At 44.8% G+C, this 14,346-nt stretch overlaps 1 non-coding gene across 1 annotated transcript; it reads left to right on the top strand.

Annotated features, from left to right (window-relative positions):
- Positions 1-205: 205 nt before the first annotated feature.
- On the top strand, positions 206-279 carry Trnat-agu (transfer RNA threonine (anticodon AGU)). Its single transcript has one exon. It is a non-coding gene; the product is annotated as a tRNA-Thr (tRNA).
- Positions 280-14,346: the final 14,067 nt, after the last annotated feature.

Genomic DNA, 14,346 nt, shown 5'->3' on the forward strand with positions numbered 1-14,346 from the left:
TAGAATTTCAAGTACCCTTTGCCACGCACGTCACTATGCTTCACAGAGTAACGAAGTAAAGCACATTCTCGGCGAGATACGCGCGCTATGAGAACCGGTATCAGCTGCGCCAGCTGTTCGGATGACGTCACACGCAACAAGTGTAGGGACCAGCTGCTCACTGCGGAGTCAGGGACTTCACGCTACCCTCAACACACACCCACAAGGCGCCGTGGCTTAGTTGGTTAAAGCGCCTGTCTAGTAAACAGGAGATCGAGGGTTCGAATCCCTCCGGTGCCTTAAAATAATTTTTCTTCACGCAAATATGAAATTAATGACTTGTGATAAGAGACGTTGTTAAGCGCCATCACAGCCCGTCACCGTGTGTTACATAACAGTATGGTAATTACAGTACCAATAGTATTCTCTCTTTTTTAATACTCTCAGAATGATATTATCTATCGACTGGAATATTATTTTCCATTATCTTCGAAACATCGCTCTAGAATAAGGACGAAATCGTTGAAAATATTTAACACGCGCGCTTGGAACGTTACAGTGTACTGAATCCATTATAATTACAAATGCAGAATCGTATAACGTGTTTGTGACTTTGGGTGTGGGTGTGTGTGTGTGTGTGTGTGTGTGTGTGTGTGTGTGTGATCATCTACTTATAATGACTGTGTTGTACAATAAATATTATCTACATATGTTGGAACTAATCGCCCCATTTCCAAAGCTCTTCGAGCAACCACTTCTACATAGAAAAAAAATTTAATCAGTTACATAAAATAATTCAGATGTTACTTCATTTAACGCTTTGACATTCCTGTAATGTTCTATAGAAATGGCGTCCTGCCTGACTCAGTCACAGCGATTCCCATCACAACGGAATAAACAAGATACCGAAGCAATTCAGAGGTATGCTGCTAGCGTTACTGAAACGGCCCAGGAGATTAGATAGCAAAGAAGATGATATTTTCTCGAAACGCTATAAAGGAAGTTTAGAGCAATGGTCCTCAACTTTTTTGAACTTAGCACCCGAATGTTGCGTTGGAACTGTACCCTCGTCCACTCATTACACTGTGTGTTAATGCACGAAGATGTAGACTGGGATGTTAAAGGGTTTGTCTTCTCATCCCTAACAACGATCTCGCTATGAATAACAGATGGAGTTACAGTGTCATGGGAGCAGCGCTTCGTTGTTATAGTAGGTGTTAGGCAGCATCAAATGCATGTTGTGTGAAATCCTTCTCATGTTCCACATCTTCAGTGTTTGGTCGGTTTTGCTTTGTTTCCTCTTAACCATTTTGCAACTGGTCGATTCTGCAAGAATTGCATGCTGAGCAGCCTGTTCCCTATATTTCGAAGTTTTCCCGAGCCTTTTTGTATTTATGTGGCCTCTAACCGTCCAGAAATTTAGCCATTTGTATTGTTACTTAACATTTTTACAATTACATATTCATTTGTTATGTTTATAGTGAAGTTTCGATAAATCTCACTCTTCCTTAATGACATGTTATCGTTGCAAATAGAACAAACATATAAACTTTCAAATTTTTATCATTTTTTAATTTTTTTCTGATGTAAAATTCTTACGCTGAGGAAGTAAATAACTGACAATAGTATTTCACACGTAGTTGTTTTACGGGTTTCATCATTGGATATAACTAACTGTGCATAAATAAACAGTTACACTCCTGGAAATTGAAATAAGAACACCGTGAATTCATTGTCCCAGGAAGGGGAAACTTTATTGACACATTCCTGGGGTCAGATACATCACATGATCACACTGACAGAACCACAGGCACATAGACACAGGCAACAGAGCATGCACAATGTCGGCACTAGTACAGTGTATATCCACCTTTCGCAGCAATGCAGGCTGCTATTCTCCCATGGAGACGGTCGTAGAGATGCTGGATGTAGTCCTGTGGAACGGCTTGCCATGCCATTTCCACCTGGCGCCTCAGTTGGACCAGCGTTCGTGCTGGACGTGCAGACCGCGTGAGACGACGCTTCATCCAGTCCCAAACATGCTCAATGGGGGACAGATCCGGAGATCTTGCTGGCCAGTGTAGTTGACTTACACCTTCTAGAGCACGTTGGGTGGCACGGGATACATGCGGACGTGCATTGTCCTGTTGGAACAGCAAGTTCCCTTGCCGGTCTAGGAATGGTAGAACGATGGGTTCGATGACGGTTTGGATGTACCGTGCACTATTCAGTGTCCCCTCGACGATCACCAGTGGTGTACGGCCAGTGTAGGAGATCGCTCCCTACACCATGATGCCGGGTGTTGGCCCTGTGTGCCTCGGTCGTATGCAGTCCTGATTGTGGCGCTCACCTGCACGGCGCCAAACACGCATACGACCATCATTGGCACCAAGGCAGAAGCGACTCTCATCGCTGAAGACGACACGTCTCCATTCGTCCCTCCATTCACGCCTGTCGCGACACCACTGGAGGCGGGCTGCACGATGTTGGGGCGTGAGCGGAAGACGGCCTAACGGTGTGCGGGACCGTAGCCCAGCTTCATGGAGACGGTTGCGAATGGTCCTCGCCGATACCCCAGGAGCAACAGTGTCCCTAATTTGCTGGGAAGTGGTGGTGCGGTCCCCTACGGCACTGCGTAGGATCCTACGGTCTTGGTGTGCATCCGTGCGTCGCTGCGGTCCGGTCCCAGGTCGACGGGCACGTGCACCTTCCGCCGACCACTGGCGACAACATCGATGTACTGTGGAGACCTCACGCCCCACGTGTTGAGCAATTCGGCGGTACGTCCACCCGGCCTCCCGCATGCCCACTATACGCCCTCGCTCAAAGTCCGTCAACTGCACATACGGTTCACGTCCACGCTGTCGCGGCATGCTACCAGTGTTAAAGACTGCGATGGAGCTCCGTATGCCACGGCAAACTGGCTGACACTGACGGCGGCGGTGCACAAATGCTGTGCAGCTAGCGCCATTCGACGGGCAACACCGCGGTTCCTGGTGTGTCCGCTGTGCCGTGCGTGTGATCATTGCTTGTACAGCCCTCTCGCAGTGTCCGGAGCAAGTATGGTGGGTCTGACACACCGGTGGCAATGTGTTCTTTTTTCCATTTCCAGGAGTGTATAAAGATGAGTACAGGTGGTTTCTTTTTCTGGTGTGCATCTGTGGAGTCAATAAGTAAAGCAGATGCTGTAACTCTGTGTCTTCACATCTTGGAATTTGGAGATTAATGTCCGTCTCTTGAAACTATCTTGCCATGTGGACATAGATTTTTCGCTGTCGAGCAAGATTCCTGATAGTTATGAGTAGGGGAACTGGCATTTTGACGAGGACCTTACAGGATTGGCCTGCTGACAGGTGTAGTGGAAACTGCTGAGCAGTAGGTGGTTTACATCTTCCCATTCTGATAGGCGATCATCGCAGTATCGAGATACTGACACTTTCATTCCGTAGAGATACACTGCTGGCCATTAAAATTGCTACACCAAGAACAAATGCAGATATTCATGGGACAAATATATTATACTAGAACTGACATGTGATTACATTTTCACGAAGTTTGGGTGCATAGATCCTGAGAAATCGGTACCCAGAACAACCACCTCTGGCCGTAATCACGGCCTTGATGCGCTTGGGCATCGAGTCAAACAGAGCTCGGATGGCGTGTACAGGTACAGCTGCCCATGCAGTTCATCAAGAGTAGTGACTCGTGTATTGTGACGAGCCAGTTACTCGGCCACCATTGACCAGGCGTTTTCAATTGGTGGTAGATCTGGAGAATGTGCTGGCCAGGGCAGCAGTCGAACATTTTTTGTAGCCAGAAAGGCCCTTACACGACCTGCAACATGACGTCGTGCATTATCCTGCTGAAATGTAGGGTTTCGCAGGGATAGAATGAAGGGTAGAGCCACTGGTCGTAACACATCTGAAATGTAACGTCCACTGTTCAAAGTGCCGTCAATGCGAACAAGAGGTGACCGAGACGTGTAACCAATGGCACCCCATACCATCACGCTGGGTGATACGCCAGTATGGCGATGACGAATACACGCTTCCAATGTGCGTTCACCGCGATGTCGTCAAACAAGGATGCGACCATCATGATGCTGTAAACAGAACCTGGAGCTCCTGTCTGTGATGCAGCGTCAAGGGTAACTGCAGCCGTGGTCTCTGAGCTGGTAGTCCATGCTCCTGCAAACGTCGTCGAATTGTTCGTGCAGATGGTTGTTGTCTTGCAAACGTCCCATCTGTTGACTCAGGAATCGAGACGTGGCTGCACGATCCGTTACAGCCATGCGGATAAGATGTCTGTCATCTCGACTGCTAGTGATACGAGGCCGTTGGGATCCAGCACGGCGTTCCGTATTACCCCCTTGAACCCACTGATTCCATATTCTACTAACAGTCATTGGTTCTCGACCAACGCGTGCAGAAATGTCGCGATACGAGAAACCGCAATCGCGATAGGCTACAATCCGACCTTTATCAAAGTCGGAAACGTGAAGGTACGCATTTCTCCTCCTTACGCGAGGCATCACAACAACGTTTCACCAGGCAACGCCGGTCAACTGCTGCTTGTGTATGAGAAATCGGTTGGAAACTTTCCTCATGTCAGCACGTTGTAGGTATCGCCACCGGCGCCAACCTTGTGTGAATGCTCTGAAAAGTTAATCATTTGCATATCACAGCATCTTCTTCCTGTCGGGCCGGCCGAAGTGGCCGTGCGGTTAAAGGCGCTGCAGTCTGGAACCCCATGACCGCTACGGTCGCAGGTTCGAGTCCTGCCTCGGGCATGGATGTTTGTGATGTCCTTAGGTTAGTTAGGTTGAACTAGTTCTAAGTTCTAGGGGACTAATGACCTCAGCAGTTGAGTCCCATAGTGCTCAGAGGCATTTGAACCATTTCTTCCTGTCGGTTAAATTTCGTGTCCGTAGCACGTCATCTCCATGGTGTAGCATTTTTAATGGTCAGTAGTGCATGTAGGATAACACCCGTGTCCATCTTGAATTCTTATTATTGATGTTATAAGACGTCGTGAAAGCTTTAACTCGGAATACGAGGGCAAGATGAAAAGCAATGCCTCAGAATTTTTTTTATGTGAAACCTCTTAAAATTTCTAAATAACAAATGTTATTAACATTCTACATCTTTATTCTTAATATTAACATATATTTAACATGGCGGTGTGTCATGTAATTTTGCCAGTGCGTGAGAAACGGCTGGCTGTAATCGCGTTTCGAATTCGAAGGGTTTGTCCATACATGCTGCTCCCTGTCCTTCAGCACGACAATACCAGACCACACACGAGCCCTGCGACATCTTCAACAATCCGACGCCTTGGGTTCACTGTCGTCGGTCATCCACTATACAGTCCCGATTTGGCACCATTGGATTTTCATTTGTTTCCAAAACTTAAAAAACACCTTCGAGGATTTCACTTTGATAGTGATGAAGCGGTGTATGCAGACGTAAGATTGTGGCTCCGTCAGCAAAGTCAAACATTCTACTGTGACGTTATCAACAAACTGGTCTCTCGTTGGGACAAACGTGTTCGTCGCTAGGGTGACTGTAGTGAGAAATAAATGTGTAGAAATGTAGAGTGCAGATGTAGAATGTTAATAAGGTTTGTCGGCCGCGGTGGCCGAGCGGTTCTAGGCGCTTCAGTCTGGAACCGCGCGACTGCTACGGTCGCAGGTTCGAATCCTGCCTCGGGCATGGATGTGTGTGATGTCCTTAGGTTAGTTAGGTTTAAGTAGTTCTAAGTTCTAGGGGACTGATGACCTCAGATGTTAAGTCCCATAGTGCTCAGAGCCATTTTTGAATAACGTTTGTTGGTACTTACATTATAGGGTTTCAAATGAAAAACGACCTAAATATACCAAATTTTAAAGTTACGGTCATGTATGCCGCCACGCCCCCTTTATTTCTGTTACAAAAACCAGTATTATTTCGAAAAGAACTGTGACCTTTCTGTTTCCAGCAATTATACGTATGATATACATTGTATATGTTGGTAACAGTGCAGGTTTCTAGTGTCTGTAAATGATTGTCTTTGCTAGTATTTACTTTTGTTTCGCTGAAGCAGTTTGTTCACGTGTTACTGAATGTTTGTTGCCCAAGTGCTACATATATTTGTGGAAGTTCGTATCCTTTAGTGTGCAATAAATACGAACTATGCCACGCATCAAGAATTTCAATAAAAGGAAATTCCGTGGTAACCAGTTCACAAACAAAGCAAGCCACACTGTTGAAAGTAACCTATGTATCAGTTCGTCAGGGAAGAAACTCCCACATGACACGCCTCCTGGTGATTCAAATTTTTGTGTTAACAATGACGCTGTTTGTAGTGGATTTGTTGTTGTTGATGTGGGCACCTTATCTTCTTTGATAAAGGAAGTGGCGAAATGTAAACAACGTGATGGTGTAGGCTGTCTGGAAATAACTGAACAACAAAGTAGCAGGAAGGGTATAGCGTCAAAACTGGTTGCTCTGTGTAGACCGCGCAACAAATCTACCATGAAAATGGCTTCGAACGTTGTGCATAATTCATATGATGTGAATTTGAAGTTAGTGTATGCAAAGCGTGCAATAGGAAAAGGAAAAAAGGCTGCTAAAACGTTTTGCGGTTTGATGGACCTTCCTCCTCCTCCCAGTAGGCTCAGCAAGTACATAAAAATACTTTTAGGTGCCTTGACGGTTGTGTCTAAAGCATCCATGAAACGTGCAGTAGAAGAAACTGTAAATATTAATGGAACCAGGGACATCGGTGTTGCACTTGATGGGACATGGCAACGTCGAGGACATTGTTCCTTGAATGGTGTTCTAAGTGCTACTTCTCTGGAGAATGGAAAAGTTGTTGATGTTGAGTGCTTATCTAAGTACTGCCACACCTGCCATGGTAACACTGAAGGACATATTGAACATCAGTGTTCTAAGAATTATGATGGTTACACTGGAGGTATGGAGTGTGATGGAGCTCTAAATATATTTCAGAGGTCGGTGTACGTTTATAACGTTAGATATACGAAGTACCTAGGCGATGGGGACTCTAAAGCTTTCAATAAAATTAATGAGTTCAATGTTTATGGTGATACTTTGGTAACAAAACTGGAGTGTTGTGTACAATCGAAAAAGAGGATGGGTGCTAGATTGAGAAAGCTACGAAGAGAAATGGAAGGAAAGTTGCTATCTGATGGAATATCTCTGTCTGGCCGAGGCAGATTGACAGAAACTGAAATAGACCTTCTTCAGAGGTATTATATACTGGCCATTAGACGAACTGCTCCTCTGAATGATGTTACAGCAATGAAAAAAGCTGTATGGGGCACCTACTTTCATAAGTTGTCCATAGATGACCACCCTGTTCACGTACTTTGCCCTAAAGGAGCAGATTCTTGGTGTGGTTACCAAAAAGCAAAAGAAAGTGGTCAAATATACCATCATAAGCATTCTCTTCCTGAGGCTGTTATGAATGAAATAAAACCAATTTTTAGAGACCTGAGTGACCCTGTTTTACTTAGTAAATGTCTTCTTGGGGGCACTCAGAATACAAATGAAAGTTTGAACCATTGCATATGGAAAAGATTACTCAAGAATGTTTTTGTAGGACTAAATACATTAAAAATTGGTGTACTAGATGCAGTGATATCTTTAAATAATGGAGTGATAGGAAGGTTGGAAGTGCTGAGAAATTTAAGCATAAAATGTGGCTCTAATATGGAATATCAATTGCTTGCGTGTGACAGACAACGGGTGCATGAAGCTGAAAGATTCGCTCTTCAAGTTACCAAAGAACCAAGAAGTGCTAAAAAGAATGCCAAGAGGAGGCTTGAAGATGAAGAAATGCTACAGGATGAAGACTATGCTTCAGGAATGTTCTGAGGCACAGCTTCATTGGACTCATATCTTCATTCGCAATTTCCCGTAAGTTGTATTTTTCAGAATTCAGGTACCGTACAAATATTTCCTAAAGTTTATAAAGCATTGCTCTAATTTTTTTCTGTAACTTTCAATAGTCCATACTTATGTAGTAGACCTATGCTTTATTACAGAAAGTTTGTCGCTTGCTACCTATCCACTTTTCAGGCAGTAAAAGTGTTGCATGAGGCATGACGTTATTACTTCTTTAGTACTAGCTGTACTCGCGCCGTCTTTTGCAGAAATAGGACGTCAGGAACAATGCCATGCTCGAAAATTTCCGCATCATGCATGATGTATAAATTTATGATTTCTTTGCTACTAACTCTATTCGCAATAAATTTCGTAGCCAGAGTCCACATATGCCGCTGAATGCGCCTAGGATATTATAACACTGTGCGACATGTAATACAGGAAATAACATCTACATCCATACTCCGCAAGCCACCTGACGGTATGTGGCGGAGGGTACCTTGAGTACCCCTATCGGTTCTCCCTTCTATTCCAGTCTCGTATTTTTCGTGGAAAGAAGGATTGTCAGTAAGCCTCTGTGTGGGCTCTAATCTCTCTGATTTTATCCTCATGGTCTCTTCGCGAGATATACGTAGGAGGGAGCAATATTCTGCTTGACTCCTCAGTGAAGGTATGTTCTCGAAACTTCAACAAAAGCCCGTACCGACCTACTGAGCGTCTCTCCTGCAGAGTCATCCACTGAAGTTTATCTATCATCTCCGTAACGCTTTCGCGATTACTAAATGATCCTGTAACGAAGCGCGCTGCTCTCCGTTGGATCTTCTCTATCTCTCCTATCAACCCTATCTGGTACGGATCCCACACTGCTGAGCAGTATTCGAGCAGTGGGCGAACAAATGGCTCTGAGCACTATGGGACTCAACTGCTGAGGTCATTAGTCCCCTAGAACTTAGAACTAGTTAAACATAACTCACCTAAGGACATCACAAACATCCATGCCCGAGGCAGGATTCGAACCTTCGACCGTACCGGTCTTGCGGTTCCAGACTGCAGCGCCTTTAACCGCACGGCCACTTCGGCAGGCAGGGCGAACAAGCGTGCTGTAACCTACTTCCTTTGTTTTCGGATTGCATTTCCTTAGGATTCTTCCAATGAATCTCAGTCTGGCATCTGCTTTACCGACGATCAACTTTATATGATCATTCCATTTTAAATCACTCCTAATGCGTACTCCCAGATAATTTATGGAATTAATTGCTTCCAGTTGCTAACCTGCTGTATTGTAGCTAAATGATAAGGGATCTTTCTTTCTATGTATTCGCAGCACATTACACTTGTCTACATTGAGATTCAATTGCCATTCCCTGCACCATGCATCAATTCGCTGCAGATCCTCCTGCATTTCAGTACAATTTTCCATTGTTACAACCTCTCGATATACAACAGCGTCATCCGCAAAAAGCCTCAGTGAACTTCCGATGTCATCCACAAGGTCATTTATGTATATTGTGAATAGCAACGGTCCTACGACACTCCCCTGCGGCACACCTGAAATCACTCTTACTTCGGAAGACTTCTCTCCATTGAGAATGACATGCTGCGTTCTGTTATCTAGGAACTCTTCAATCCAATCACACAATTGGTCTGATAGTCCATATGCTCTGATTTTGTTCATTAAACGACTGCGGGGAACTGTATCGAACGGCTTGCGGAAGTCAATAAACAAGGCATCTACCAGGGAACCCGTGTCTATGGCCCTCTTGAGTCTCGTGGACGAATAGCGCGAGCTGGGTTTCACACGATCGTCTATTTCGAAACCCATGCTGATTCCTACAGAGTAGATTTCTAGTCTCCAGAAAAGTCACTATACTCGAACAAAATACGTGTTCCAAAATTCTACAACTGTTGGACGTTAGAGACATAGGTCTATAGTTCTGCACATCTGTTCGACGTCCCTTCTTGAAAACGGGGATGACCTGTGCCCTTTTCCAATCCTTTGGAACGCTACGCTCTTCTAGTGACCTACGGTGCACCGCTGCAAGAAGGGAGGCAAGTTCCTTCGCGTACTCTGTGTAAAATCGAACTGGTATCTCATCAGGTCCAGCGGCCTTTCCTCTTTTGTGTGATTTTAATTGTTTCTCTATCCCTCTGTCGTCTAATTCGATATCTACCATTTTGTCATCTATGCGACAATCTAGAGAAGGAACTACAGTGCAGTCTTCCTCTGTGAAACAGCTTTGGAAAAAGACATTTAGTATTTCGGCCTTTAGTCTGTCATCCTCTGTGTCAGTACTATTTTGGTCACAGAGTGTCTGGACATTTTATTTTGATCCACCTACCGCTTTGACATAAGACCAAAATTTCTTAGGATTTTCTGCCAAGTCAATACATAGAACTTTACTTTCGAATTCATTGAACGCCTCTCGCATAGCCCTCCTCACACTAAATTTCGCTTCGCGTAATTTTTGTTTGTCTGCAAGGCTTTGGCTATGTTTACGTTTGCTGTGAAGTCCCCTTTGCCTCCGCAGCAGTTTTCTAACTCGGTTGTTGTACCACGGGGGCTCTTTTCCATCTCTTACGATCTTGTTTGGCACATACTCATCTAATGCATATTGTACGATGGTTTTGAACTTTGTCCACTGATCCTCAACACTATCTGTACTTGAGACAAAACTTTTGTGTTGAGCCGTCATAAACAATGAAATAGTGAAAAACTGCTGCATCATGCAGTGACGTTTAAATTTATTAAATCTTTGATACTAACTCTATTCGCAACACGTTTTGCGAACAGTATCCACATAAGCTGCTGAATGTACGGGGTGACACAGAATAACGGTAATGTTTGAGATGAGTAGTGGCAGCCATGGGCAGGTGGCAGCACTGCGGGTTCGTGACAGTTACCGAGTAAACAGTAAGCCGTTTCAGTAATCATGGAGCAGTGGAACGGACAACAGCGTGCGTTAGCCATAAAAATGTTTTATAAAAACAATGATAGTTTGGTAGCGGCGCAGAGGGAGTTTCGACGTTGTTATAATGTAGGACGTCATGATGCCTTTCTGTCGACACAAGCGATAAAATGTTGGATTAATAGCTTTGAAGAGACTGGATCTGCCCTCAAGAATAAACCAACAGGACGACCAAGAAGTGTGCGTTCTTCAGCGAACATTGATGATGTACGCGCGTCTGTCTTACGGATTCCACGGCGTTCATTCGTAAGAAAGCAGCAGTGGCTGGAATATCCCAGGAGAGTGTTCGCAGAATTCTTCATCTTCATTTAAAATTTCGTCCGTACAAACTACAGATAGTGCAACAATTGAAGGGCAACGATTACCGGTTAGGATTAGGATTCAGTCAACAAATGATTACAAAAATAAACAATGACGATGAATTTCTAAACATGTTGTGGATGTCTGATGCACATTTTCACCTCATAGGTTATATGAATAAACAGAACTACTGTTACTGGCAAAGACAAACCCTAATGAAACTCACGAGCGCCCTTTACACGTTAATACAGTGACAGCATGGTGTGGTGTTTCATCACATAGGATTATCGGACCGTATTTTTTCGTAAATAAACAGGGAAACACAATAACTATCAATGCCGATCGTTACGTGGAGATGTTATGAACTTTCGTTACACCTGCACTTAACAATTTCCGAACGTTCAAGAAGCCTGGTTTCAACAGGACGGAGCGACATCACACACTGGAAGGCAATCAATGGCACATATGCGAAAATTGTTTGGCAACCGTGTGATCTTACGATTCGGTATCATTCCCTGGCACCCTATATCGCCAGATTTATCAGTTTGTGATTTTTTTCTTGTGGGGCTACCTCAAGACCACAGTCTACACGACTCCACCAAGAACTCTGGATGAGTTAAAACAGAGAATTCGGGATGCAATTCACGGTATATCAGCTGAGATGTTGCAGCGGTCAATGAGGAATCTCAACAGCAGATTTCACGAAGGTATTCGTACAGGCGGACGGCATCTAAAAGACGTAATTTTTTTAAAAAATTATAAATACCATTGTGGAAATGTTCCCGTTTTTCTGTGTCACCCTGTGTTTACAAAATCATATCGTTGTACAACGCATACACTACTGGCCATTTACTTTGCTACACCAAGAAGAAATGAAGATGATAAACGGGTATTCATAGGACAAATATATTATATTAGAACTGACATGTGATTACATTTTCACGCAATTTCGGTGCATAGATCCTGAGAAATCAGTACCCAGAACAACCACCTCCGGCCGTAATAACGGCCTTGATACGTCTGGGCATTGAGTCAAACAGAGCTTGGATGGCGTGTACAGGTACAGCTGCCCATGCAGCTTCAACACGATACCACATTTCATCAAGAGTAGTGACTGGCGTATTGTGACGAGCCAGTTGCTCGGCCACCATTAACCAGACGTTTCCAATTGGTGAGAGATCTGGAGAATGTGCTGGCCAGGGCAGCAGTCGAACATTTTCTGTAGCCAGAAAGGGCTGTACAGGACCTGCAACATGTGGTCGTGCATTATCCTGATGAAATGTAGGGTTTCGCAGGGATCGAATTAAGAGTAGAGCCATGGGTCGTAACACATCTGAGATGTAACGTTCACTGTTCAATGTGCCGTCAATGAGAACAAGACATGACCGAGACGTGTAATCAATGGCACCCCATACCACCACGCCGGGTGATACGCCAGTATGGCGATGACGAATACACGCTTCCAATGTGCGTTCACTGAGATGTCGCCAAACACGGATGCGACCATCATGATGCTGTAAACAGAACCTGCATTCATCCGAAAATATGACGTTTTGTCGTTCTCCGTCGTTGAGTACACCATCGCAGGCGCTCCTGTCTGTGATGCACCGTCAAGGGTAACCGCAGCCATGGTCTCCGAGCTGATAGTCCATTCTGCTGCAAATGTCGTCGAACTGTTCGTGCAGATGGTTGTTGTCTTGCAAACGTCCCCATCTGTTGACTCAGGGATCGAGACGTGGCTGCACGATCCGTTACTGCCATGCGGATAAGATGCCTGTCATCTCGACTGCTAGTGATACGAGGCCGTTGGGATCCAGCACGGCGTTCCGTATTTCCCTCCTGAGCGCACCGATTCCATATTCTGCTAAGTCATTGGATCTCCACCAACGCGAGCAGCAATGTCGCGATACGATAAACCGCAATCGCGGTAGGGTACAATCCGACCTTTATCAAAGTCGGAAACGTGATGGTACGCGTTTCTCCTCCTTACACGAGGCATCACAACAAAGTTTCACTAGGCAACGCCGGTCAACTGCTGTTTGTGTATGAGAAATCGGTTGGTAACTTTCATCATGTCCGCACGTTGTAGGTGTCGCCACCGGCGCCAACCTTGTGTGAATGCTCTGAAAAGCTAATCATCTGCATATCACAGCATCTTCTTCCTGTCGGTTAAATTTCGCGTCTGTAGCACGTCATCTTCGTGGTGTAGCAATTTTAATGGCCAGTAGTGTAGCTTAGGAGACATGACGTCATAAACATTAATCACAAGGCCAGATGCTGCGTGGTACGGGAATGGACGCACAGTTATAAATAAATACCTGGGCAATGATGGGTTTCTCCGCTACTTATTCCTTTAAAGATGGGTAAGAATGTCATACATTGTTTTCCGTCCTCAGTGTCTCAATATCGGAAGTTTAATTATTACTACCCTGTACAACAGTGCTAAGCTCAGCAGACATGTACAGTTCAGAAACCTGGAGCATGATTAAACGAGAAAAGGAAAATATTTGAAAGACGAGTAATAAGGAAGATATGGGGACCATTCTTGGATAAAGGAGAATGGAGGAGGAGAAAGAACGAGGAAATCTACCTGTTGATGCAACAAACCTACAGAAGCAGAAGAGCAAAAGAGCCTTGTGGTCGAGCCACGTAGCCCGTATGCCAGAAGCAAGACACAAAAGAAGACGCCTGAGGGGAAACCAAACACCTGAATCCCCATAAGACGACCGAGGCTGCGCTGGATGGACGCCCTGGCGAAGGTCCTGGTAGCCCAGGGGACGGAGGCAGGTTATGGAACCAGCGTGTGGTCGCTGAATACGTATGTAGGTATCTGAGTCTTTATGAAATGGAACGAATGCATAGCCTCAATCACAGGTAAAGCAGTTGGCAGCTCATTGGTAGAATACTACGGAAATGCAATCAGTCTACAAAGGAAACTGCATACAAAACATTCGTGCGACACATCCTAGAATAATGCCAGTGTGTGTGGGACCCGTACCAAATTAGAACCAACAGGGGATATTGAACGGATACAAAGAAGGGCAGTACTAATGGTTACAATTTTATTCGATCCGTGAGACTGTCAGCAAGATGTTGATCGAACTGATTCGGGGGACATTTTGTACTGTTTACGATAAATTGTGGTATATATCAATACGTTCCGCTGAAACGATGCCAGGCAAGAATAAATAGATGTTACAATTTTGTGTTACAGA

Source organism: Schistocerca nitens, chromosome 2 (genome assembly GCF_023898315.1).
Source record: "Schistocerca nitens isolate TAMUIC-IGC-003100 chromosome 2, iqSchNite1.1, whole genome shotgun sequence".
NCBI classification, from domain to species: domain Eukaryota; kingdom Metazoa; phylum Arthropoda; class Insecta; order Orthoptera; family Acrididae; genus Schistocerca; species Schistocerca nitens.